Raw genomic sequence first — 19397 nt, 5'->3', positions numbered from 1 at the left:
TGTCAAAATTATTGATTCTCAACCTTCCTAATGCTGTTTCCATTTAATACAGCTCCTTCTGTTGTGGTGATCCCCAACTATAAAATTGTTTTTGTTCGCCACTTCACAACTGTGATTTTCCCAAAGTCATCCATCATAATGTTAATATCTGTGTTTTCCAATGGTCTTTAGCAACCCCTGTGAAAGGGTCCTTTGACGCCAAATGGATTCATGACCCACAGGTTGATAGCTATTTGTTTAAATGCTCTAATTCATCTATCTTGTCATCTAAATCTTTTCTTTTATATTTAACTTGACTCGTTACACTGATGAAGTTTTTCCATTGAGTATTTATTTGACTTATTCAGCCTTTCATATTTAAAAAAATGACTTTTTTGAAATATTTCTGTTATTTCTTCAGTATTAACAATTATTAAAGTAGAACTAAGTTGTTACAGAGCTGGGATGTAGTTGCAGCTCTTTGGACTGAGTACATATCTCAGCAGCTAAGGCTTTGTCTCATGTGCTTAGCCCATTGAGTATAAACTCTAGTACCCCTCTAAGTAGAACTGTAGCTACTGAAACAAGAGGAACTGATCAGAAGGAATGCTGTGAAAATATAATAATAGTCATCAAGAAACTCTAGGCCCTCAACTCCAATAACTTGGGAAGGATAAAGAAACCAGGATAGTAGAGTGACTCAAAATATTACTAAAGGCAAGAAGGGAAAGAAAGCCAGGTGTTTAAAGCAATAGATTGCTATTATAGTACGTGGCTGAGCAGTTTCCTCCAACTTGAAATAGTCCCTTCATAAGGGAGGGGCCATAAGTCCCATTACTGAAAACAATGGACACTTGTAAGATTATTGAAAGTCCCTCCCAAGCTTTATAGATGGAATAACTGACTACTGGGTGTGGATATGCTGACGAGCCAAGCTGCTGAGAGGAGATCTCTCAATGATTGAGCTGCCTGCAATTTGAGCAGAACTCTATGGTTGTAGCTCTCATGAGCTGTCATCCATGTTGTGGTGGGCTTCTCAGTGATGCAGCTGCCCTGAAGTCATTCCCATCTCTGTAAATAATTTCTTTAATATTCCAAATAAAACTTATAGGTTCACCAAGTTGGACTTTGGTGCAGTCATTACTTAGGCCTGTCATATGTTCCCATTCATGTGTCATGGGCTAAGTAGATATGTGTGTATTGTGTCTTTCTAGTAAATGTCTGTCACACAACAAAATGATAGAGAAAAATATTGGATGAGAGCAAAGTAAATCTCAAGATGGGGTTTTGGGGTATTGTTAGGGTAAACTGAGTACAAACATTATTAAAGCTATGGCAAATTATAATTTGAAAATAAAGAGCTAACAAGATTGTCCAAAGAGGAAGACAGGATGAAGGGAAAGTGAATGGGTGGCAAACAAGAGAAATAATTAGAGCTGAATTAGAATAAGTACAGAAACTGTAGAACAAATGCAAAGAAAGCAGTAAAACTAAAACAAAATAATTGAGAAACACTTATGTACCAGGAACGATTTTAAAAGAAGAAAAATTAAGATGAAATAAAATATAAAAATATTCCCTTGCTAACTGGGATGCATGTTGATTCCCTCCACTTCCTGCATTGTCTTCTGGGGCCCAAACTGCTAGTAGGAGAGTCCTTGCTTATGTTCCTAGTTAAAACATGTTAGACCACATTGGTCCCTTTGGAGTGCTCCTGTAGAATTTAAACAGTTTCCCTTTCTGGTTGGATTTTGGAGCCAGACGCACTCATTGGGTTCTCTACTTTCACTGTAATGTGCTGTCCTAGAATAAGCCCCACTCACTAGCTGCTGTCTTCCTTCCATCAGGTATACCATACATAACTATGGTAAAGAGCACAGTGCACTCTACGGTGGACACAGCCCTTCCTTTTTATTCTCATATTTCATAGCTTGCTCAAACATTTTGCTAAATTTAAGGTAAAATTTAATACAACTTTTCCTCCAAAATTATTTGAACAGTCAGTATATAAGTGTAGAGCTGCTCCTGTATTTATAGACAATGACTCAAAATAACTGTTTAGAATGTTTAGCATGGTGCTATACACTCAAGTATGTGTAACTTTTAATAATAGTTGTTAATCTTACATATTTTGTGTAAATGTTGCTGAAGTGCCAATCCATGGACAGGTTCACATGATGAAGATAGAGTGCTCAGATTTCCTCCTGCTCAAATATTAGTTCAAAGATCTGGTACTGTTTTCTCATTCTGCATTTCCCTTCAATTAGCTAAAATGCCAGGAATGGTCTTCTGTCATCCAAGCTCTTAGTTCAAATGATAAAGTCACCTTCAAAATAATTCTGGAGCCATCTTCCTCTCATCAGCCTGAGGCTTATTGTGACAATGTTTCAGCTCTGCCTTTGACTTCTAAATTGACTATCTTGTCTAAAAGAACACTATCTGTCTTTCTGTATATGAATTGGGGTCCAATTATTAAGATTTCAGGTACTGTGCTAAAGGCTGCATCAGTGGCTATTGTGTGAGACAAGGAAGGTTTATCTTAGAAGTGGGTTTTGTGGTTAAAGACTGATTGTTGGCATGTAATAGTGTTGAGTTGTTCTGACCATAGACACCCATGAGGAAGATTTGTGCTTGGTTCTGACCGTATTTCTCATATCCCAACTGTAGAAAACTTTACTGTGATGAAGTGCATTGAAAGTATAAAGGATTACTTGACACTCATACGAAATCTATTAGAGATTAAAAAAAAAAGAGTTTTTAACTGACAGTACCCTCTGCAGTGCATGGAATGTTCATAAGTTCTACTGTACTATGCCTTTATTATTTAAGCACAGTCAAGTATGTAAAATGGAAAGCCGTGGCTGTATGCCTCATGGGGAGCTAAATTTATCTACAAAAATAAACTACATATAAGGCAAAATTGAAATCTTTAGACAGTGCCATAGTTTAGACCTTGAATATCCACTCAAAGACCCAAGTAAAAAAGTTTGATCCATAGATTGGCACCATAGATGGCAGTGAAGTTAGTGGGAAGGGGGGCTAGGGAGCCATCTTTGAGTCTTCGAGGGTGCATCCTTTTCAGGGTTTTGTACAGTCTCAGAACAGTCCTCATTACTCTGTGCTCCTTGACTGTGATCTAAACTGCTTCTCCCATTATATACTTCTATCATGGTGTGATAGCTAACCTTGTTGGTCAACTTGACATCATCTGGAATTAACTAAAACCCAAGCAGCTAGGCACATCTGTGAGGGATTTTTCTTTGTTGAATTATTTGATGTAGAATACTTACATTAAATCCAGACCATTTTGGGTCAGAAGACCTTGGGCCCAACTTCTAGTGGCAGCCCAGAAAAAAGGACATCTGAAAGGGAAGCCTTTGTTTCTGGCCTTCTTGCCCTCAGTCCCCTTGGCAAGTTCATCTATCCTGTTCCTGAAGTATTCCTTCACTGGTGTTAGAACCTACTTCTTTGGGATTCCAGTGTAGCTCTCTAGAACTTCCCTAGGTCTCCAGCACCAGATTGGGACTGCTGAGTTATCCTCAATCTCTTGGACTGAACAACTACCAAATCCTTCACCTTTCTTTATGAGACAGCCATTATTACACTGCAGACCACAGACTGCAAGGCACACTAATAAATCACCTTTTAATATATGCTCACATAATTATATTATATTATATTTTAGTTCTGTTCCTTTAGAGAATCCTGATTAATATACATGATACGCTGCTTCTCCACAGTCTCAAGACTCTGCAGTTAATCATGGACTGAGTCCTTCAAGCCTTGAGACAAAACAAATCTTTTTTTTTTTTAAATATAAGTTATCTGTCATGGATATTTCATTATCCTAATGGACAGTTAGCTAACACATAGAGGTCTGGGTGTTTAGAAGTCAAAGCCAAGAATGAAAGAACTCACCTAGTAGATGAGAGGAAAACTTAAGGATATGTCATGCTAAATTAATGTATATTTTGTATTGAAGCCCATTACTTCCCTTTTCCATGTGTTGCCTTCAGAAACATCTTTCTCGTGTGTGTCTCATGAGAGGACTTTTTCATGTGTGAGTGATGCACTCTGTGGATACCTATGCTGTCTATGGCCAGGTACATGAGGCCGCTTTGCACTCAACCATGTGTTTCCCACTTCTCAGCAGGTTTGCGCTGTTCATGTTCTTGCTGAATCTTTTCTAATGTGGTTTATCTCTTCTCCTATTTTTATAGCATTCTTTCAACACTAGGTGTTTATACTTGATCAGCAGAGCAGAGCAAAGAGAACATCGTTTACATATCTGCTGTACTTGTCAAAGTTCAGTCTCCTAAAAATAAAATAAAAATAATCAATTACCCTGGTATGATTCTAGGTTCAAAAGATCAGCAATATATAAAATCTCCTTTTTATAGGTTTCCAGAACATTCCAAAGCTTACTTCTTGTGATGAATCATTCCGTTGTGAATAGCTTATTTCTCTACTAGGGTCAGCTTACATCTCTCACGTCTTCAAACAAGCATGGCAATCCTCCTTCATTCTCAGACTCTTATTCTGCCATCCACAGTTCTCTGATCTTCCCTTAGTTTTAATTCTAAGTGGTTATATGTTCTAAGCAACATCAGACGCTTTAAAGTTGTCATACCCGAAGGACACTTACATGTTTTAATTTTATTTGTCAATCTCTTATGTTATATTTAATGGCAAAAGACACTCTTCGTTTTATTTCAATTATTTTGATCAGAGTTTCTAAACTTCTGTGATGGTTGGGTTTTGAAATATGCAGCATCACCTGGCAGACTCAATGAGTTATTGTTTATATTAGATTGACTTATGGACGCATATCTGATGAATTATCTTGATTATGTTTTTTAAGACAAAAAGACCCACCCACTGTGGAGGTACCATTCTCTAGGCAGGGAAGCTTGAAATGTACAGGAGGAGAAAATGAACTGAGTGCAAGCATTCATTCTTTCATCTCTCTTTCTTCTATGATCACGTTATGGCCAGATGTGTTGAATCCTAGTTATTGTGACTTCCTGGCAATGGATGACTGTAATGTAATATATATCTTTCTTCCCCTGAGTTACCTTTGTTACGGTATTTTATCATCATAACAGAAATGAAGCTAATTCTCCTTTTTGGGCTCTTAATTATTAAATTTTGTCAAAAGTATTAAACCTGTGTCTTCCTTATCATCTATCCTCTATTATTATCTGTCCTATATGATTAGATGATTTCATTATGGTTAATGACTAAAACCGGAGACTCCAGAGTTTTAGCTAGGTCATATTGAAACTTTGAATCCTATGGGCTCTACTTACTACAGGCAGCTCTGATTCCCACCTCTTCTTGAATGGTAACTGGACTCCTCACCTTTATGTGCACAGTTCCTTACATGAGTTTCATTTCTCTCCAAACTTTCTTCCTCTTAAGTCCTTATGCTTCATCAAGTGTTAGAATCATGAGCTGAATTCTATAATTAGTAAGTAAATAAATGCACATTATATTATAAAAACAGAAAACAAAGAAAAAAGAAATGTGTCATTCTTTACCAGAGCTATATAGACTCCACTTGATTATCTTTCCTTTCAATTTATTCATTTCTCATCCTTCAATTGTTTCCCTGTCCTTACCACAACACAACAAAAAGGAAGAATTGTTGGTCTTTCAATTAATTAAAATTATTTTAAAATGATATGAAAGCATAAAATATAAACAAGGACATCTGTACTCCTACATTTATTGCAATACTTTTCACAATAATAAAGAGACCGAGACATGGTGATGTTAACTCTAAAATGGTTTTCAAATTTGATTATTTCTATCTCTTGATAACTGGACTTTATACATGTTCTCTCAAGTTTTCTTTCTCCCTTTTTCTAAATATTCTAAGTTCAAAAACAAAAAAAAATTATTGTATCATAGAAGGAAGAAAGTCAAAGCTTATCATTCCCTTGATTAAAACCCTTCTATTTTTTCCCATGTCACTTGATATAAAATCAAATTTCTTCTCCATAGTCTTCACGCCCTTTTATTATTAAGGACATATATAATTGAAACTAACTTTTCTGTCGTGTGCTGGGAATGAACAAGTGACTTGATTATGTCAAACAAATTTTGTAAGTGAGCTGTGCTTCCAATCTCCAGTAAGTCCTGTCAATAACACTTTCATACTTTCTTGAACTTGAACACACATTTCTCGCTTTTATAATTTTACCATTTATATTAGCTACTATTTTTCTTGATGTGACAAAACACTATGACCAAGGAAGTTTATAAAAAGAATGATATATTCCAGTTTATGGTTTTTGAGACCCATGATGTCAGAGTGGAAGCATGATGTCTGAAACAGGGAGCAGAGAGCTTACATCTTTGAACTGTAAGCACAAAGCAGAGGGAATGGACTGGGAACGTCATCTAACCTTTTAAACTTCGAAGCCCACCCCCAATGACATACATCCTCCAGCAAAGCTGTACGTCCTGAACCTTCCAATAGCTCTACCCACTGGGGACCAAGTATTCAAACATCTGAGACTATGGGGGCATTTTATTGAAATCACTATATTCAACATCTTCCATATGTATTGAACATTTTCTTTTAGGTTTTGGCAAAGCTCAAGGTTATTGCTCTTCAGTAGGCATTTTAATATTCTTCCTGAATAACAGTTCTCCAGTTCCTTTCTTATATTGTTTATTTCCTTTCTTATACTTAGAATTGTTTGGTTCTCATTTTATTTTTTACTTGCTTATTTTCCCTTGTCATTCCTCTGATTTATACTTCCAGGGAAGGAAATCCCACTTGTCCTATTTATTGCTGAATGTTCTTGGTAGGTCATGATACATTAATATGTGTTTGTTAAAATAAGAAATGAACAGAAACATAAGTAGACCAAGATGTCATTTTATCTCAAGTCTGCACAGCCTCACATAGCTGTATTAGTACTTTGAAAATCTAAAACTAATCTATGTAGTTTACATATAGTTGAAGATTTTAAGTTTTTAAAATATTTTTCCCAAAACATTTTAACAAATCAAATGGTAGAATAGCCTTCTGATATCTGCTTTCTAATCATAAAAATTACACTTCAATAGTATAAGTTTATTTTAATTTTCTATATTTGTTTATATATAGGTCTTATATAAGTGATACAAATGCACACACATTAATGAAGAGACAGACAAGCATCCCTTTTTTTCCTGGTGACATTATTTAGGAACAGTTTTATAAGATGCTTCCAAGACAAATTTTCTTAGAAGATTAGGCCTTGCATGCCTTTGGGATAGAGATATACTTTGATACCCAAATGGATAATTATGAAAATATTTTACTTAATAATTTGACTCATTTATTAGATGGCTTGATTGCTGAGACTAACTTATCTTAAATGCTGATTTGCATGAAATATAATCTATGTTTCACTAATACATGAGAATAAGAGAACCTGAAAGTTCATTATATTTAATATATATAATATAATATATATATATATTATATTATATATATTATATAAATTTGGATATCTATGTATAGCTGAAGTTATCCTGGTCCTGTCTGGCCCACGGTCAGGACAAATCTCTCTCACCTGCTAGTCCCTCACTGGCTCAGACCCATATAAACACACAAGGATTAATTAATTAAAATTGCTTGGCCATTAGCTCAGGTTTACTACTGACTAGCTCTTACACTTAAACTCAGCCCATTTCTGTTAATCTATATATCATCATGTGTGCCATTACATGCTGCTGGCCTTCCTCTTCCCAGAATTCCCCTTGTCTACTTTATCCTGCCTATACTTCCTGCCTGGCTACTGGCCAATCAGCATTTTATTAAATCAGTGTACAAAACACTGTCCCACAGCATCTAAGTATGTATGTATGAAGGTATCTATGTATGTGTGTATCTATCATCTGTCTGTCTATGTCTGTCCATCTGTCTGTCTGTCTGTTTATTTACCTATCTGTCTACAGATAAAGATATAGGCATACAATTTCCTTATAGAATATCTGTCTAGAGTCATATAGAATTCAAGAAAAACTAACAAAATTTCTACACATAGTGATAATAACAAACAGGCTAAATTCTAGTAAGTTCTACTATTGCTTAATATTATGTAAAGAAATGTAGTCTCTTAATCCTGAGATCAAAAAATGGATACTTTCAAGATATATTTAAATTTTATTCAGCTAAAAAAGAAAAAAAAATATGAAATATGCAAGTAAATGGATGGAACTGGAAAACATTATACTGAAAACAGAAGACAAATGCTACAAATTTTCTCTTATGCAGAACTTAGCTTTGAATTTTTAGATTTTTGTGTTTAACTTGGAGTACATATGGAGAGATCAGGGAGCTAGGAAGAGGCCATGGAGTGAACAGTGAAGAGGGCTTATGAGAAGTGAGACTAGAAGAACTCCTGTGACATGAAAGTAGAGGAGGTATATTGGAAGTGGAAAGATGTTTTTCTTTCTACTACATTTTATTTTTTATTAAGAATTTTTTATTCATTTTACACACCAATCACAGATCCCCTCTTCCTTCCTCCTGCCACTCCAGCCTCCCCCATTCCCCCCAGCAATCCCCCCCCCCCGCCGAAAGATATTTATGGATTGCTCAACATCCTTAGTCATCAGTGAAATGAAAATCAAAACAACTCTGAGATACCATCTTACACCTGTCAGAATGGTTAATATCAAAAACACTGAACACAGCTTATGTTGGAGAGGATGTGGAGCAAGGGGAACACTCCTACACTGTTGGTGGGAACGCAAACTTGTACAGCCACTTTGGAAATCAGTATGGTGGTTTCTAAGAAAATTGGGAATCAATCTTCCTCAAGGCCCATCTATACCACTCTTGGGCATATACCCAAGGAATGCTCAAGCATACCACAAGGACACATGCTCAACTATGTTCATAGTAGCATTATTTGCAATAGTCAGAACCTGGAAACAACCTAGATGCCCCTCAACCAAAGAATGGATTAAGAAAATGTGGTACATATACACAATGGAGTACTACTTGGCAGTAAAAAACAATGACATCAAGTAATTTGCAGACAAATGGATGGAACTAGAAGATATCATCCTGAGTGAGGTAACTCAGACTCAGAAGGACAAACATGGTATGTACTTGCTCATAAGTGGATACTAGATAAAGCAAAGGATAATCAGACTATAACCCACAGCTCCAGAGAAGCTAGCTAACAAGGAGGACCCTAAGAGAGATACTTGGATTGCCCTGGGAGAGAGTAAACTGGGGATGGGGTGCGATGAAGGGTAGGAGATGGGGGATGAGAACATAAGGGAATGAAATGGTTGAGCTGGAACAGGGATGGAGTGGGAGAACAATAAAAGAGATGTTAGAGGGAGACTTCATGGGGATAGGGAGACTTAATAGGATAGGAAGAATCTGGGTGCTAGGGAAGTTCCCAGGAATCCATAAGGATGACCCCAGCTTAGACTACTAGCAATAGTGGAGAGGGTGCCTGAACTGGCTTACCTCAGTAATCTGATTGGTGAATACCCTGTCATCATAGAGCTTTTCTCCAGTAACTGATGGAAGCAGATGCAGTGATCCACAGCCAAACACCAGGCCAAGTTCCAGGAGTCCAGTCGAAGAGAGAGAAGAGGCATCAAGATCATGATGGGGAAACCTACAATGATAAGAAAACCAAACTAGGGGGACTCATGAATTTAGAGTAACACCTGTGGAGCCTCCACGGGACTGTACTAGGCCCTTAGCATAAGTAAGACAGTTGTGTGACTTGATCTGCTTAAGGGGATCCCTGGCAGTAGGATCAGGATCCATCTGGTGCACGAGCTGGCTTTTTGGAGCCCACTACCTATTGTGGAATACCTTGCACAGCCTTGAGGCAGTGGGAGGGGCTTGGACCCACCTCTACTGAATGTACCAGGCTCTGCTAACTCCCCATGGGAGGCTGTACTTTCTTGTAGGAGGAAGTAGAAAGTTTTAAGTGAGGATGGAGAGGGAGGAATGAGGGTTGGTGTGGGGGACAGGGTTAATGAAATTAAGATGTATGAGAAACCATATGGGTTTCTGCTTCATCTGTTAGTTGAAAATACAATAAAAACAGTTTGAAGTGTAATTCCCTGCATGGGTGAATAATGCTACTTCCTGAAGTCATAGGTTATTAAATAAAAATTCCAGTTGTTATTCAGGAAACTTTAGAGTCTCCACCAAAAAATACAGGCTGTTGCCATTGCTTTGGGTTTCACACTAGAATAGATGATTGAACCCCATTGCTGAAGACAATATATACCTTGGTTCCTGGACATACAGAAATCAAGTTGGAACTAAGCTGGAAGCAGCCTTCCTGCTAGCTAGCTTTCATAGTGAGGAAAGTGTGTTTGTTGCTGGGGGAAAAAGCCATGGCTAGTTCTATCTAGCTGTGAGCTCTGCAAGCTCTAAAGTTAACCTGTGACATAAGATGTACCCCCTGGCACAATAGTGGTTTGACTGTTGTGGAACTAACAAACTGTTTTCTGATTGGATTGAGGCCCACTCCACAGGAGAAATTCATGCCTGGTTCAGTACACTTGGACAAAAACGCTCATAACTGGGAAGTCCATAGGTCCTAAGGGGACACTACTACTCTTTTTAATAAAGTGACATGTTGTCCAATGCCTTTGAAAGTATTTATATCTGTACCACTAGATTAGTGTTGCTCTTAGACTTTTTAGAAAAGTTTATCTTTAGCTTTCACTAGTGGGCCTGGGTTGTGTTCAATTGAGTTGTTGGCCAAGGGGATCCCGTGGAAATCCCCAAATAATATAGGCTAACACTAAGACAATGTGTTGCTCTCTGCTCACTGACAATGAGGCACCTTTGCAGAAGAAAATACCCTGGTGTCTACATGGAGCCTTCATCCCAATGTTCTAGTGTCTTTGTGTGGGAAGATAGTCTGCCGGCTAACAAAGGAGAAATGTAAACAGCAGCCCAGCCACAAAATCTTTGACCTACAATCTGCCCTCCCTATTAGATATGCTAAAGCAATGGTTGGGCAGAACTTGTGGGAGTTGCCAATCAATGTCTGATTTAACTTAAGGCCCACTTCACAGGACAGACCCATAACATAATGCATGGGTGACCAAGAACCAGAGAGACTTAGGGTAAAACCAAACACTACTGGTCAAAAAAACAAACAAACAAAAAAACAACAAGCAAACAAACAAACAAAACATTGAAGTGACTCCTAATGCTATTCTGCCATACTAATAAATCAGTAGCTTATACAGTCATCATCAGAGACTATCCCTTCTGCAGCATACAGGAACAGATACAGAGATCCACAGCTAGACATTATTGAGAGAGAGAGGGGGGAAAGAGAGAGGGGGGGGAGGGAGGGAGGGAGGGAGGGAGAGAGAGAGAGAGAGAGAGAGAGAGAGAGAGAGAGAGAGAGAGAGAAAGAGAAAGAGAGAGAGAGAGAGTCCTTGGAACATACAGCTCTAAATTGGATGTCTCCATCAAATTTTTCCTCTAGCAAGCCTGCCTAATATGTGGCAAAAAGAGTGTAAGAGCCAGAGGGGATGGAGGACACTGGGAGAATAAGCCCCTATAAATCAATTCAACAAGGCTGATGTGAACTCACAGAGACTGAAGCAGAAAGCGTGGGTCTTACATGTGTCTGTATCAGGTCCTCTACATATATATTATAGCTTTCAGCTTAGTGTTTTTGTGGGACTCCTGACTGTGATAATGAATGGTTGTGTGCTCTCTGGGGCTCTTTTCCTTCTGTTGGATTGCCTTGCCTAGCCTGGATGTGATGGTTTTGTTTTATCTTATTATTTTTTTATGTTGTCATGGTTGGTTGTTATCTCTTAGAAGCCTGTTCTTTTCTAATGTGAGACATAAAGGAAGTGGATGTGGAGGGCATGGGAGGGGAGGAGTAGAGGGAGGGGAACTGTAATCAGGATATTAGAAAATATTCTATTTTCAATGAAAAGAAAAGCTTCTCTTTGCAGTGGGTAATGGTTAACACAGACTCATAAATGGTCAAAGTACTTAATGAGACATCTGTATCAACCCATCCAAAGCTAAGAAGACACCACCAAAGAGCAAGTGAAAAGAATGTAAAAGCTGGGTCAGGAAAGTGTTCCATGAAAAGCTGTCCTCTGCCTAAGACAGGGTTGCTGTACCCATGAACTCACAGCAGCAGTTACTACCAGCAAAAGACCTGCATAACACTTGCTTAACAACATTCTGTATTAAAATACAGGTTAGAATCCTAAATCACCACCCTTCCCTGAGTAGTCACAGGCAATTAATTGTTGCTGAGGAAAAAGGGGTCATATTGGTATTACTACCAAATCTTTATTTTAGTAAGAACCCAAGTTACATGCTATATACTAGATCTTTAATTTTTAAACAAACTTTTATATTGTATGTCAGTTTGCTTTGTCTTATATGTACTATGCTTCAATTTTGTTGTACAGCATAATCACCTGTCAGCTCTTAAAGATTCACTGTTTTGAATCTCCACTTCGTATGATTCTAGGATGAGACTAACGCATTTCTTCCTCTGTCCTCTAAAGATTATTCTGGGCCGGGCGGTGGTGGCGCACGCCTTTCATCCCAGCACTCGGGAGGCAGAGCCAGGTGGATCTCTGTGAGTTCGAGGCCAGCCTGGGCTACCAAGCGAGTCCCAGGAAAGGCGCAAAGCTACACAGAGAAACCCTGTCTCGAAAAACGAAAAAAAAAAAAAAAAAAGATTATTCTGACATATAGTCATGTTTGAGGATGATTGATCTCAAATATATGACAGTTGGAAAAGTACTATTTTATAAAATCTGCATTTTAATAAATTTTAATAAAATCAGTTATTAGGTCATGCTCTTTTTAACTATCATTTTTTATGCCAATCTCAAAATAATTGAAAGTCTATTTGAAATAAATTAGGGGTTGTGATAGTCACAGAATCTATAATCTACAGCTCTAAGTAACAGTGGTCATACTATTATCACACTCAATGTCCAGGTGCTTACCTACAAATTTCAATTTTAGAAATCATATTAGATTTTCTGATAAGACATCTACTCTAATAGGAGAATATGCAAGCTTGCTTGCACCCAGAGTTAATAATTTTTTTTGAGGTTCTGTTTTATATAGATTGGATGAATCACAAGATGGGCTTGTCATCCTCACTATAAAAGGCAGGTGGGATTGCACAATAATCTGAAAAGGGACCAAGCAACTGCTGAAGTGGGTATCAGTTAAGTTAACTGGTCAATAAAGCCCCAGAGGCAGAAACACATCAATGACTTCTAACAAAATCAGCAGAAACAGAGGTGATGCACAGTACACATCTATTTAAAAAAAAAAAGAAAAGAAAACAGACTAAGACATAAATTTCCACTAACTTAATTAAAACAGTAAATAGTGATCTGCTTCCTTGAAATGTGATTTGACTTTTGTAACAGGCTTGGACTAAATGTTTTTTTTTCTATCATCAGTATATATAAAACAGAGGTAGTGGTAAAATGTGTATCTTCAACAATAACAAAACCCTACCATCAGAAAACAAAACCCCGTGACTACTTAATTGTTTAATTAAAATTGAAATTTCTTTTTATTGTGTGAGGGGCAGTGCGAGTACATGAGAGCATGCTTAGAGGTCAGAGTCAACTTTTGGGAGTAAGTTCTTTTCTTTCACTATGTGAGTCCCAGGAAAATTCAGGTCACCATGCTCAGTGGCAGGTACCTTTATTGGCTGGTGCATCTCACTGGTTCCAGAGTAGTTTCTACAGCTATTTATTGCTCTGTAAGAGCATTTCAGTTGACTGTTCCTCAACACAAAGCACTGGCTGCCAGAAAGGCCGACCTGATCATTCCTTTTGGATGACAGATTTCATTGAAGGAGCGATGGTTGTTTCACCACTGGTGCTGTGGCCAAAGGAGCTACGTAAGATCCATTTGATAGGTTTGAGCATCTCGTGCAAGGAATAATTGCAGCATGGTCAGGAGCCCCCATGTCTTTTTTATGTATGTCCAATGCTACATTCTTCATTTTGCCAACTTAAATGTTGATAAAATGTACAGAAAATTCCATCTGGTATCAGAACTCCAAGCTGACATCCTCTCTCAGGCACTGTCTAGCCAGTATGGTCCCCGAGCTTCAGCTCAATGTTCCGCTTTCGTTCTGAAATGGCACAGTTGTTGAGCACATCACCTTTCTGTTTTAGAAAAGCACATAGAACATTTGAATGTAAATTCCAGGAATTTGATAGGAAGATTGTGCCAATCAAATCTTAGTAACCATGCTCAAGGTTTTGGTTAGGAGAATGGATTTTGAGTTATGGTGAATCCAATTTTAGCCTTTATATTTATTTGCATGTCTTTCTTTTGTGCCGAGTTGGTAGAATTTTCATTGACATTGGTGTAAATATAAGGTATTAAAGGGATTTTTCTCATCTGACAGCCTTGAGAATTTGATTTAAGCACAAATAAAACTTACAAACAAACTGCTCTTGGCTTGTTATACACACATGAAAAAGGAGCTTTCTTTTCTCTTTTCCTCCATTCACCTTTTCTTCAAACTTAAGTTACTTTAAGACAATGGTGCATTGTTACACCCAAAACAAAGTTAAATACTGAAATGTTGAGTAGCATGGTTTCTTTTGTTATGTTTAAACCAATAAAGGATATTTTGAACAACAATGAATAAAGCACCAGGGTACGTAGTTGATTCTGTCTATTTAGGAAGTGTCCCTCAAAGACTCTGGGGCCAATAATCTTGGAAATAAAAATAAAAACACAGCACTGAGTGGGACAAAGGGACCCACATGCAGGTCTATTTCAGTCTTCCCAGGGCTCTGAGGAGAAAACATGGGCCTGTTGTGGCACTGGGCAGATGGGCACTATTTTGGTGAACAAATGTATGGTGTGGTAGGGAGAGAGAAAGAGAGATAGAAATGGTTCATTTTCTGTGGACAGAGGCATATCTGAAGAGGCAGAAGTAGTGAGGAGTGGTCTGAGGTAGGTGGCTTCATTTCCACCCAGGGCCATGGTGGTGTCTGGGCCTGGGCTGCTGCTGGAGCCCATGTCTGGGTTTATGGCCCACACATAGCTATAGTCTGTGTTGATGTCCATGGCTCCTGATACCACTGAAGGCCAAGAGGATACAACTGCACAGAGTTGGCTCCACCCCACACTGCTGCAACACTAGGGAACACTAGTCCTGCCCCTGAGTGGCTGGAGCGCTTAGGGGAGTAGGTTCTATTCCTCACCTGAGAAGCACAATAGACCCTGTTCACAGGGGCTGGGTGAGCTGGCCCTGACGGCATGAGAATGGGAGAACAGGTCGCTACCCTCTAGTCTACCATGCAGGAGGGAAAGATGTCCGCTTCCTCTGTCTCCTTGACACCTGCAGCAGGTGAGGGACCTGACCCAACCCCTCACCAGCTACAGTACTCTGGAGAATGGGCTCTGTGCCTCACTTGGGCAGCACAGTAGAGTTGACATGTAGACAGGGACACTGGTGAGCCAGCCCTGATGACGTGAGAAGGGCATAGCTGTTACCACTTCCCTCATCTCTGGTGTGTATGGAGGGGCAAGGGAAAGATGCCCTGCCCCCAGCCCCTACCGCGTCCAGCTAGTGACAAAGTTGACCCTCCCCTTTACTAGATGCAACTGCTGTGGGATGTTCTGTATGGCAAATGTGTTGCTGATTAGTCAATAAATAAAACACTGATTGGCCATTGGCTAGGCAGGAAGTGTAGGCAGGACAAGGAGGAGAATAAAGCTGGGAAGTGGAAGGCTGAGGCAGAGAGACACTGCCAGCCTCCATGATGACAAACAGCATGTGAAGATGCTGTAAGCCACGAGCCATGTGGCAAGGTATAGATTAATGGAAATGGATTGATTTAAGCTGTAAGAACAGTTAGCAAGAAGCCTGCCACGGTCATACAGTTTGTAACCAATATAAGTCTCTGTGTTTACTTGGTCGGGTCTGAGCAGCTGTGGGACTGGCGGGTGAGAGAGATTTGTCCTGACTGTGGGCCAGGCAGGAAAACTCAAGCTACATGCAACACTTGGGAAAGTGGACCCTGCACCTCATCTGGGCAGAAGAGCAGAGCTGATCCTGTTGACATGGGCAAGGTAAGCTGTCCCTCAGAATGTGAATGTGGGAGATCTGGCCTCACCCTTCATCTGCCATATGACAGCATGTATGGGAGAGAGATGACCTCCCCTCCTGTCCCTCTATGACTGAGACAGGTGGAAAAGCTGGCCCTGAGGTCATAAGAGCAGGGGAGCTGCTCCTGCTCCTCACCAGATGCAGCACTCAGGAGAACAGGCCCTGCACCTTGCCTTGGCAGCACAGCATAATAGAGTTGACCCAGTTGGCAGAGATGTGAGTCAGGCAGCCTTGAAATTGTGAGCCTGGAAGAGCTGTTCCCACTACTTGTCCATCATTCGGGAATGTGGGCAGGGGAGAGATGCCCCCCTTTCACCTGTGGCAAGTAGGAGAGCTGGCCCTGAGGTCATAAGAGCAGAAGAGCTGTCTGTGATCCTCATCAACTGCAGCACTCTGGAAAGAAGCCCCTGCACCTGGCCTGGGCAACACAGGAGAGTCGACTTTTGTAGCTAAAGTTTTTCTGGTCCTGCCTGGCCCACGGTCAGGACAAATCTCTCTCACCTGCCAGCCCCACAGCTGCTTAGACCCAACCAAGTAAACACACAGAGACTTATATTGCTTACAAACTGTATGGCTGTGGCAGGCTTCTTGCTAACCGTTCTTATATCTTTTTTTTATTTTATAATTTAATTTAATTTTACATATCAGCCACGGATTTCCCTGTTCTCCCCCCTCCCACCCCTACCCCCCCCGCCCCCCATGTTCCCCCCAGCCCACCCCCCATTCCCATCTCCTCCAGGGTAAAGATTTCCCTGAGGATTGAGTTCAACCTGGTAGATTCAGTGCAGGCAGGTCCAGTCCCCTCCTCCCAGGCTGAGCCAAGTGTCCCTGCATAAGCCCCAGGTTTCAAACAGCCAACTCATGCACTGAGTACAGGACCCGGTCCCACTGCCTGGATGCCTCCCAAACAGATCAAGCTAATCAACTGTCTCACTTATCCAGAGGGCCTGATCCAGTTGGGGGCTCCTCAGCTATTGGTTCATAGTTCATGTGTTTCCATTCGTTTGGCTATTTGTCCCTGTGCTTTATCCAGCCTTGGTCTCAACAATTCTCGCTCATACAAACCCTCGTCTTTCTTGCCAATTAGACTCCTGGAGCTCCACCTGGTGCCTGGCCGTGGATCTCTGCATCTGGTTCCCTCAGTCATTGGATGGGGTTTTGAAGACCACATGAAAATAGGAAGAAGCAAAGTGCTAGAGAGGTCCACAGAAATCCACAAAGATACCTCCACAATAGACTACTGGCAAAGGTTGAGAGACAGGCCAAACACCCTAATTGTCGTGCTGGAAACCCCATCCAATAACTGTTCTTATATCTTAAATTAACCCATTTCTATTAATCTATAAGTTGCCACGTGGCTTGTGGCTTACCGGTATCTTAACAACTGCTTCTCATCATGGCGGCTGGCAACTTCTGTCTGCCTCAGCCTTCCACTTCCCAGAATTCTCCTCTCTCTTTGTCCCACCTATACTTCCTGCCTGGCTACTGGCCAATCAGTGTTTTATTTTTTTTTTTTTAATTTTTTTTATTTTTTTTTTTGGTTTTTCGAGACAGGGTTTCTCTGTGTAGCTTTGCGCCTTTCCTGGAACTCACTTGGTAGTCCAGGCTGGCCTCGAACTCACAGAGATCCGCCTGGCTCTGCCTCCCGAGTGCTGGGATTAAAGGCGTGCGCCACCACTGCCCGGCAGTGTTTTATTTTTTACCCAGTCAGAGCAACACATTTAACATACAGAACATCCCACAACAGACTTTGCAGGTGTAGGTGTGGGAGAACCTACCCCAAGGACATGTAAACAGAACTGGCTCTGCCCCTTGCTCATCACTGCAAGGAGTGAACAAGCCCAGGCAATGCTGGAGACTGGAGAGAGCTGGCAGGCTGACCAACCCTGCAACTACCCAGGCCTAGAACCAGGGTTATGAGTTGGCCCACCTCAATATGCAACCTATCTATGAGCTGCTGGAGCACATGAAGGGGCCAGTCCTGCAGACCCAAAGCTGCAGGATATCCATGACACAGGGCAATGACAGGATATCCAAGCAGAGTCCCCGTGAAAGCCCAGTATCAACCAGTATCAATAGTGAAATAGAAACCAGAGGCCTTGTACCAAACCAATGACTCTTTGCAATAAACACTTGCAAGTAAAGATATACATATAAAAGGGTTTATTGTGTGGCTCACTGTTAAACTACAGCTTCCATGATAAGACTTTTTTTTCTCTTAAATTTTATTGTATTTTATTTTACTTTGTGGGGTAGGTTGCAACAACAAAGGGCAGATATAAGGGGACTGAAAATAAATGGGATCAAGATGCATGATGTGAAAGACATAACGAATAAATAAAAAGAAAGTTAAAAAAGTCAAAACACCCATAATACAATCCTTCTTAGGATAGTACATATCAGAAATAAAATACTAAAAATGATTACATTGAAAGGCAAAAAGAAAAAGAAAAGAAAAAGTCAATGAAATGATTCCTAATGCTCTTCTGTTATCCTCATAGATCAGTGCTTTATCCATTCCTCACCAGAGAGGCTTTCTCTGGCAGCAGGTCAGAGAGGGTGCAGCACACACAGCAAGACACTGTGCAGAGAAAGTATAAATGGGAGGGCTTCATTGTGTCCTCTCCTCAGAGATTGGGGAATGATCCCCAAGGAAGAAGGGAAGAAAGGATTTTAGGAATCAGGGGGCTCCAGGACACCAGGAGAGTATTGTTCCCCGAATCAACTAAGCAGAGCTCATATGGGCTCACAGAGACTGAAGCAGCTAGCACAGGGCCTCCATGGGTCTGCACCAGGTCCTCTGTGTATATGTTACAGCTATTAGCTTGATATTTCTTCTTATTTATTTATTTATTTATTTATTTATTTGTCTATTTATTTGTCTATTTATTTATTTATTTATTTATTTATTTATTTATTTAATGAATTGTCTGCTGCTTTCCAATGCTTTCCAGCAACTGATATGTTATGCTCATTCAAAATTTCAAATTTTTAAAGTATAGAGTTTTCGTAACTTCATCACAAAGGGAAGCTGGAGGAACTGCTCATATTTTAATAGAAACCATCAAAGGTGTGATTTTGATATTTCCCAACAGCTTAAAAAGTTGAGTTATAAGAACTGTTTTATATTTTATGCCATAAGCAGCAAAAAAATAAAAAATAAAGTGTTGCAAAGGCAATGAAAGGTAAGTGGAGGTGTTGTCAGTTTTAATTTCCACCAGAATACCTAAAATTACAAAACACAGAAATAAATGAGTAATTACATAATTAACCTTCTTC

At 39.8% G+C, this 19397-nt stretch overlaps 1 long non-coding RNA gene across 1 annotated transcript in view; it reads right to left on the bottom strand.

The window, feature by feature from the left end:
- Positions 1 to 19397, bottom strand: part of LOC128106747 (uncharacterized) — a 53922-nt gene that overhangs the window by 15776 nt on the left and 18749 nt on the right. Inside the window, exon 2 of the long non-coding RNA XR_008216814.1 lies at positions 9467 to 9620. This is a non-coding gene — a long non-coding RNA (uncharacterized LOC128106747). The remainder of the gene's footprint in view (positions 1 to 9466; positions 9621 to 19397) is intronic.

The sequence above is a fragment of the Peromyscus californicus genome, unplaced genomic scaffold, assembly GCF_007827085.1.
Source record: "Peromyscus californicus insignis strain IS unplaced genomic scaffold, ASM782708v3 Scaffold_9__1_contigs__length_137607984, whole genome shotgun sequence".
Taxonomy (NCBI): domain Eukaryota; kingdom Metazoa; phylum Chordata; class Mammalia; order Rodentia; family Cricetidae; genus Peromyscus; species Peromyscus californicus.
The sequence above is the reverse complement of the archived record's forward strand: the minus strand, read 5'-3'. Positions and strand labels throughout refer to the sequence as shown.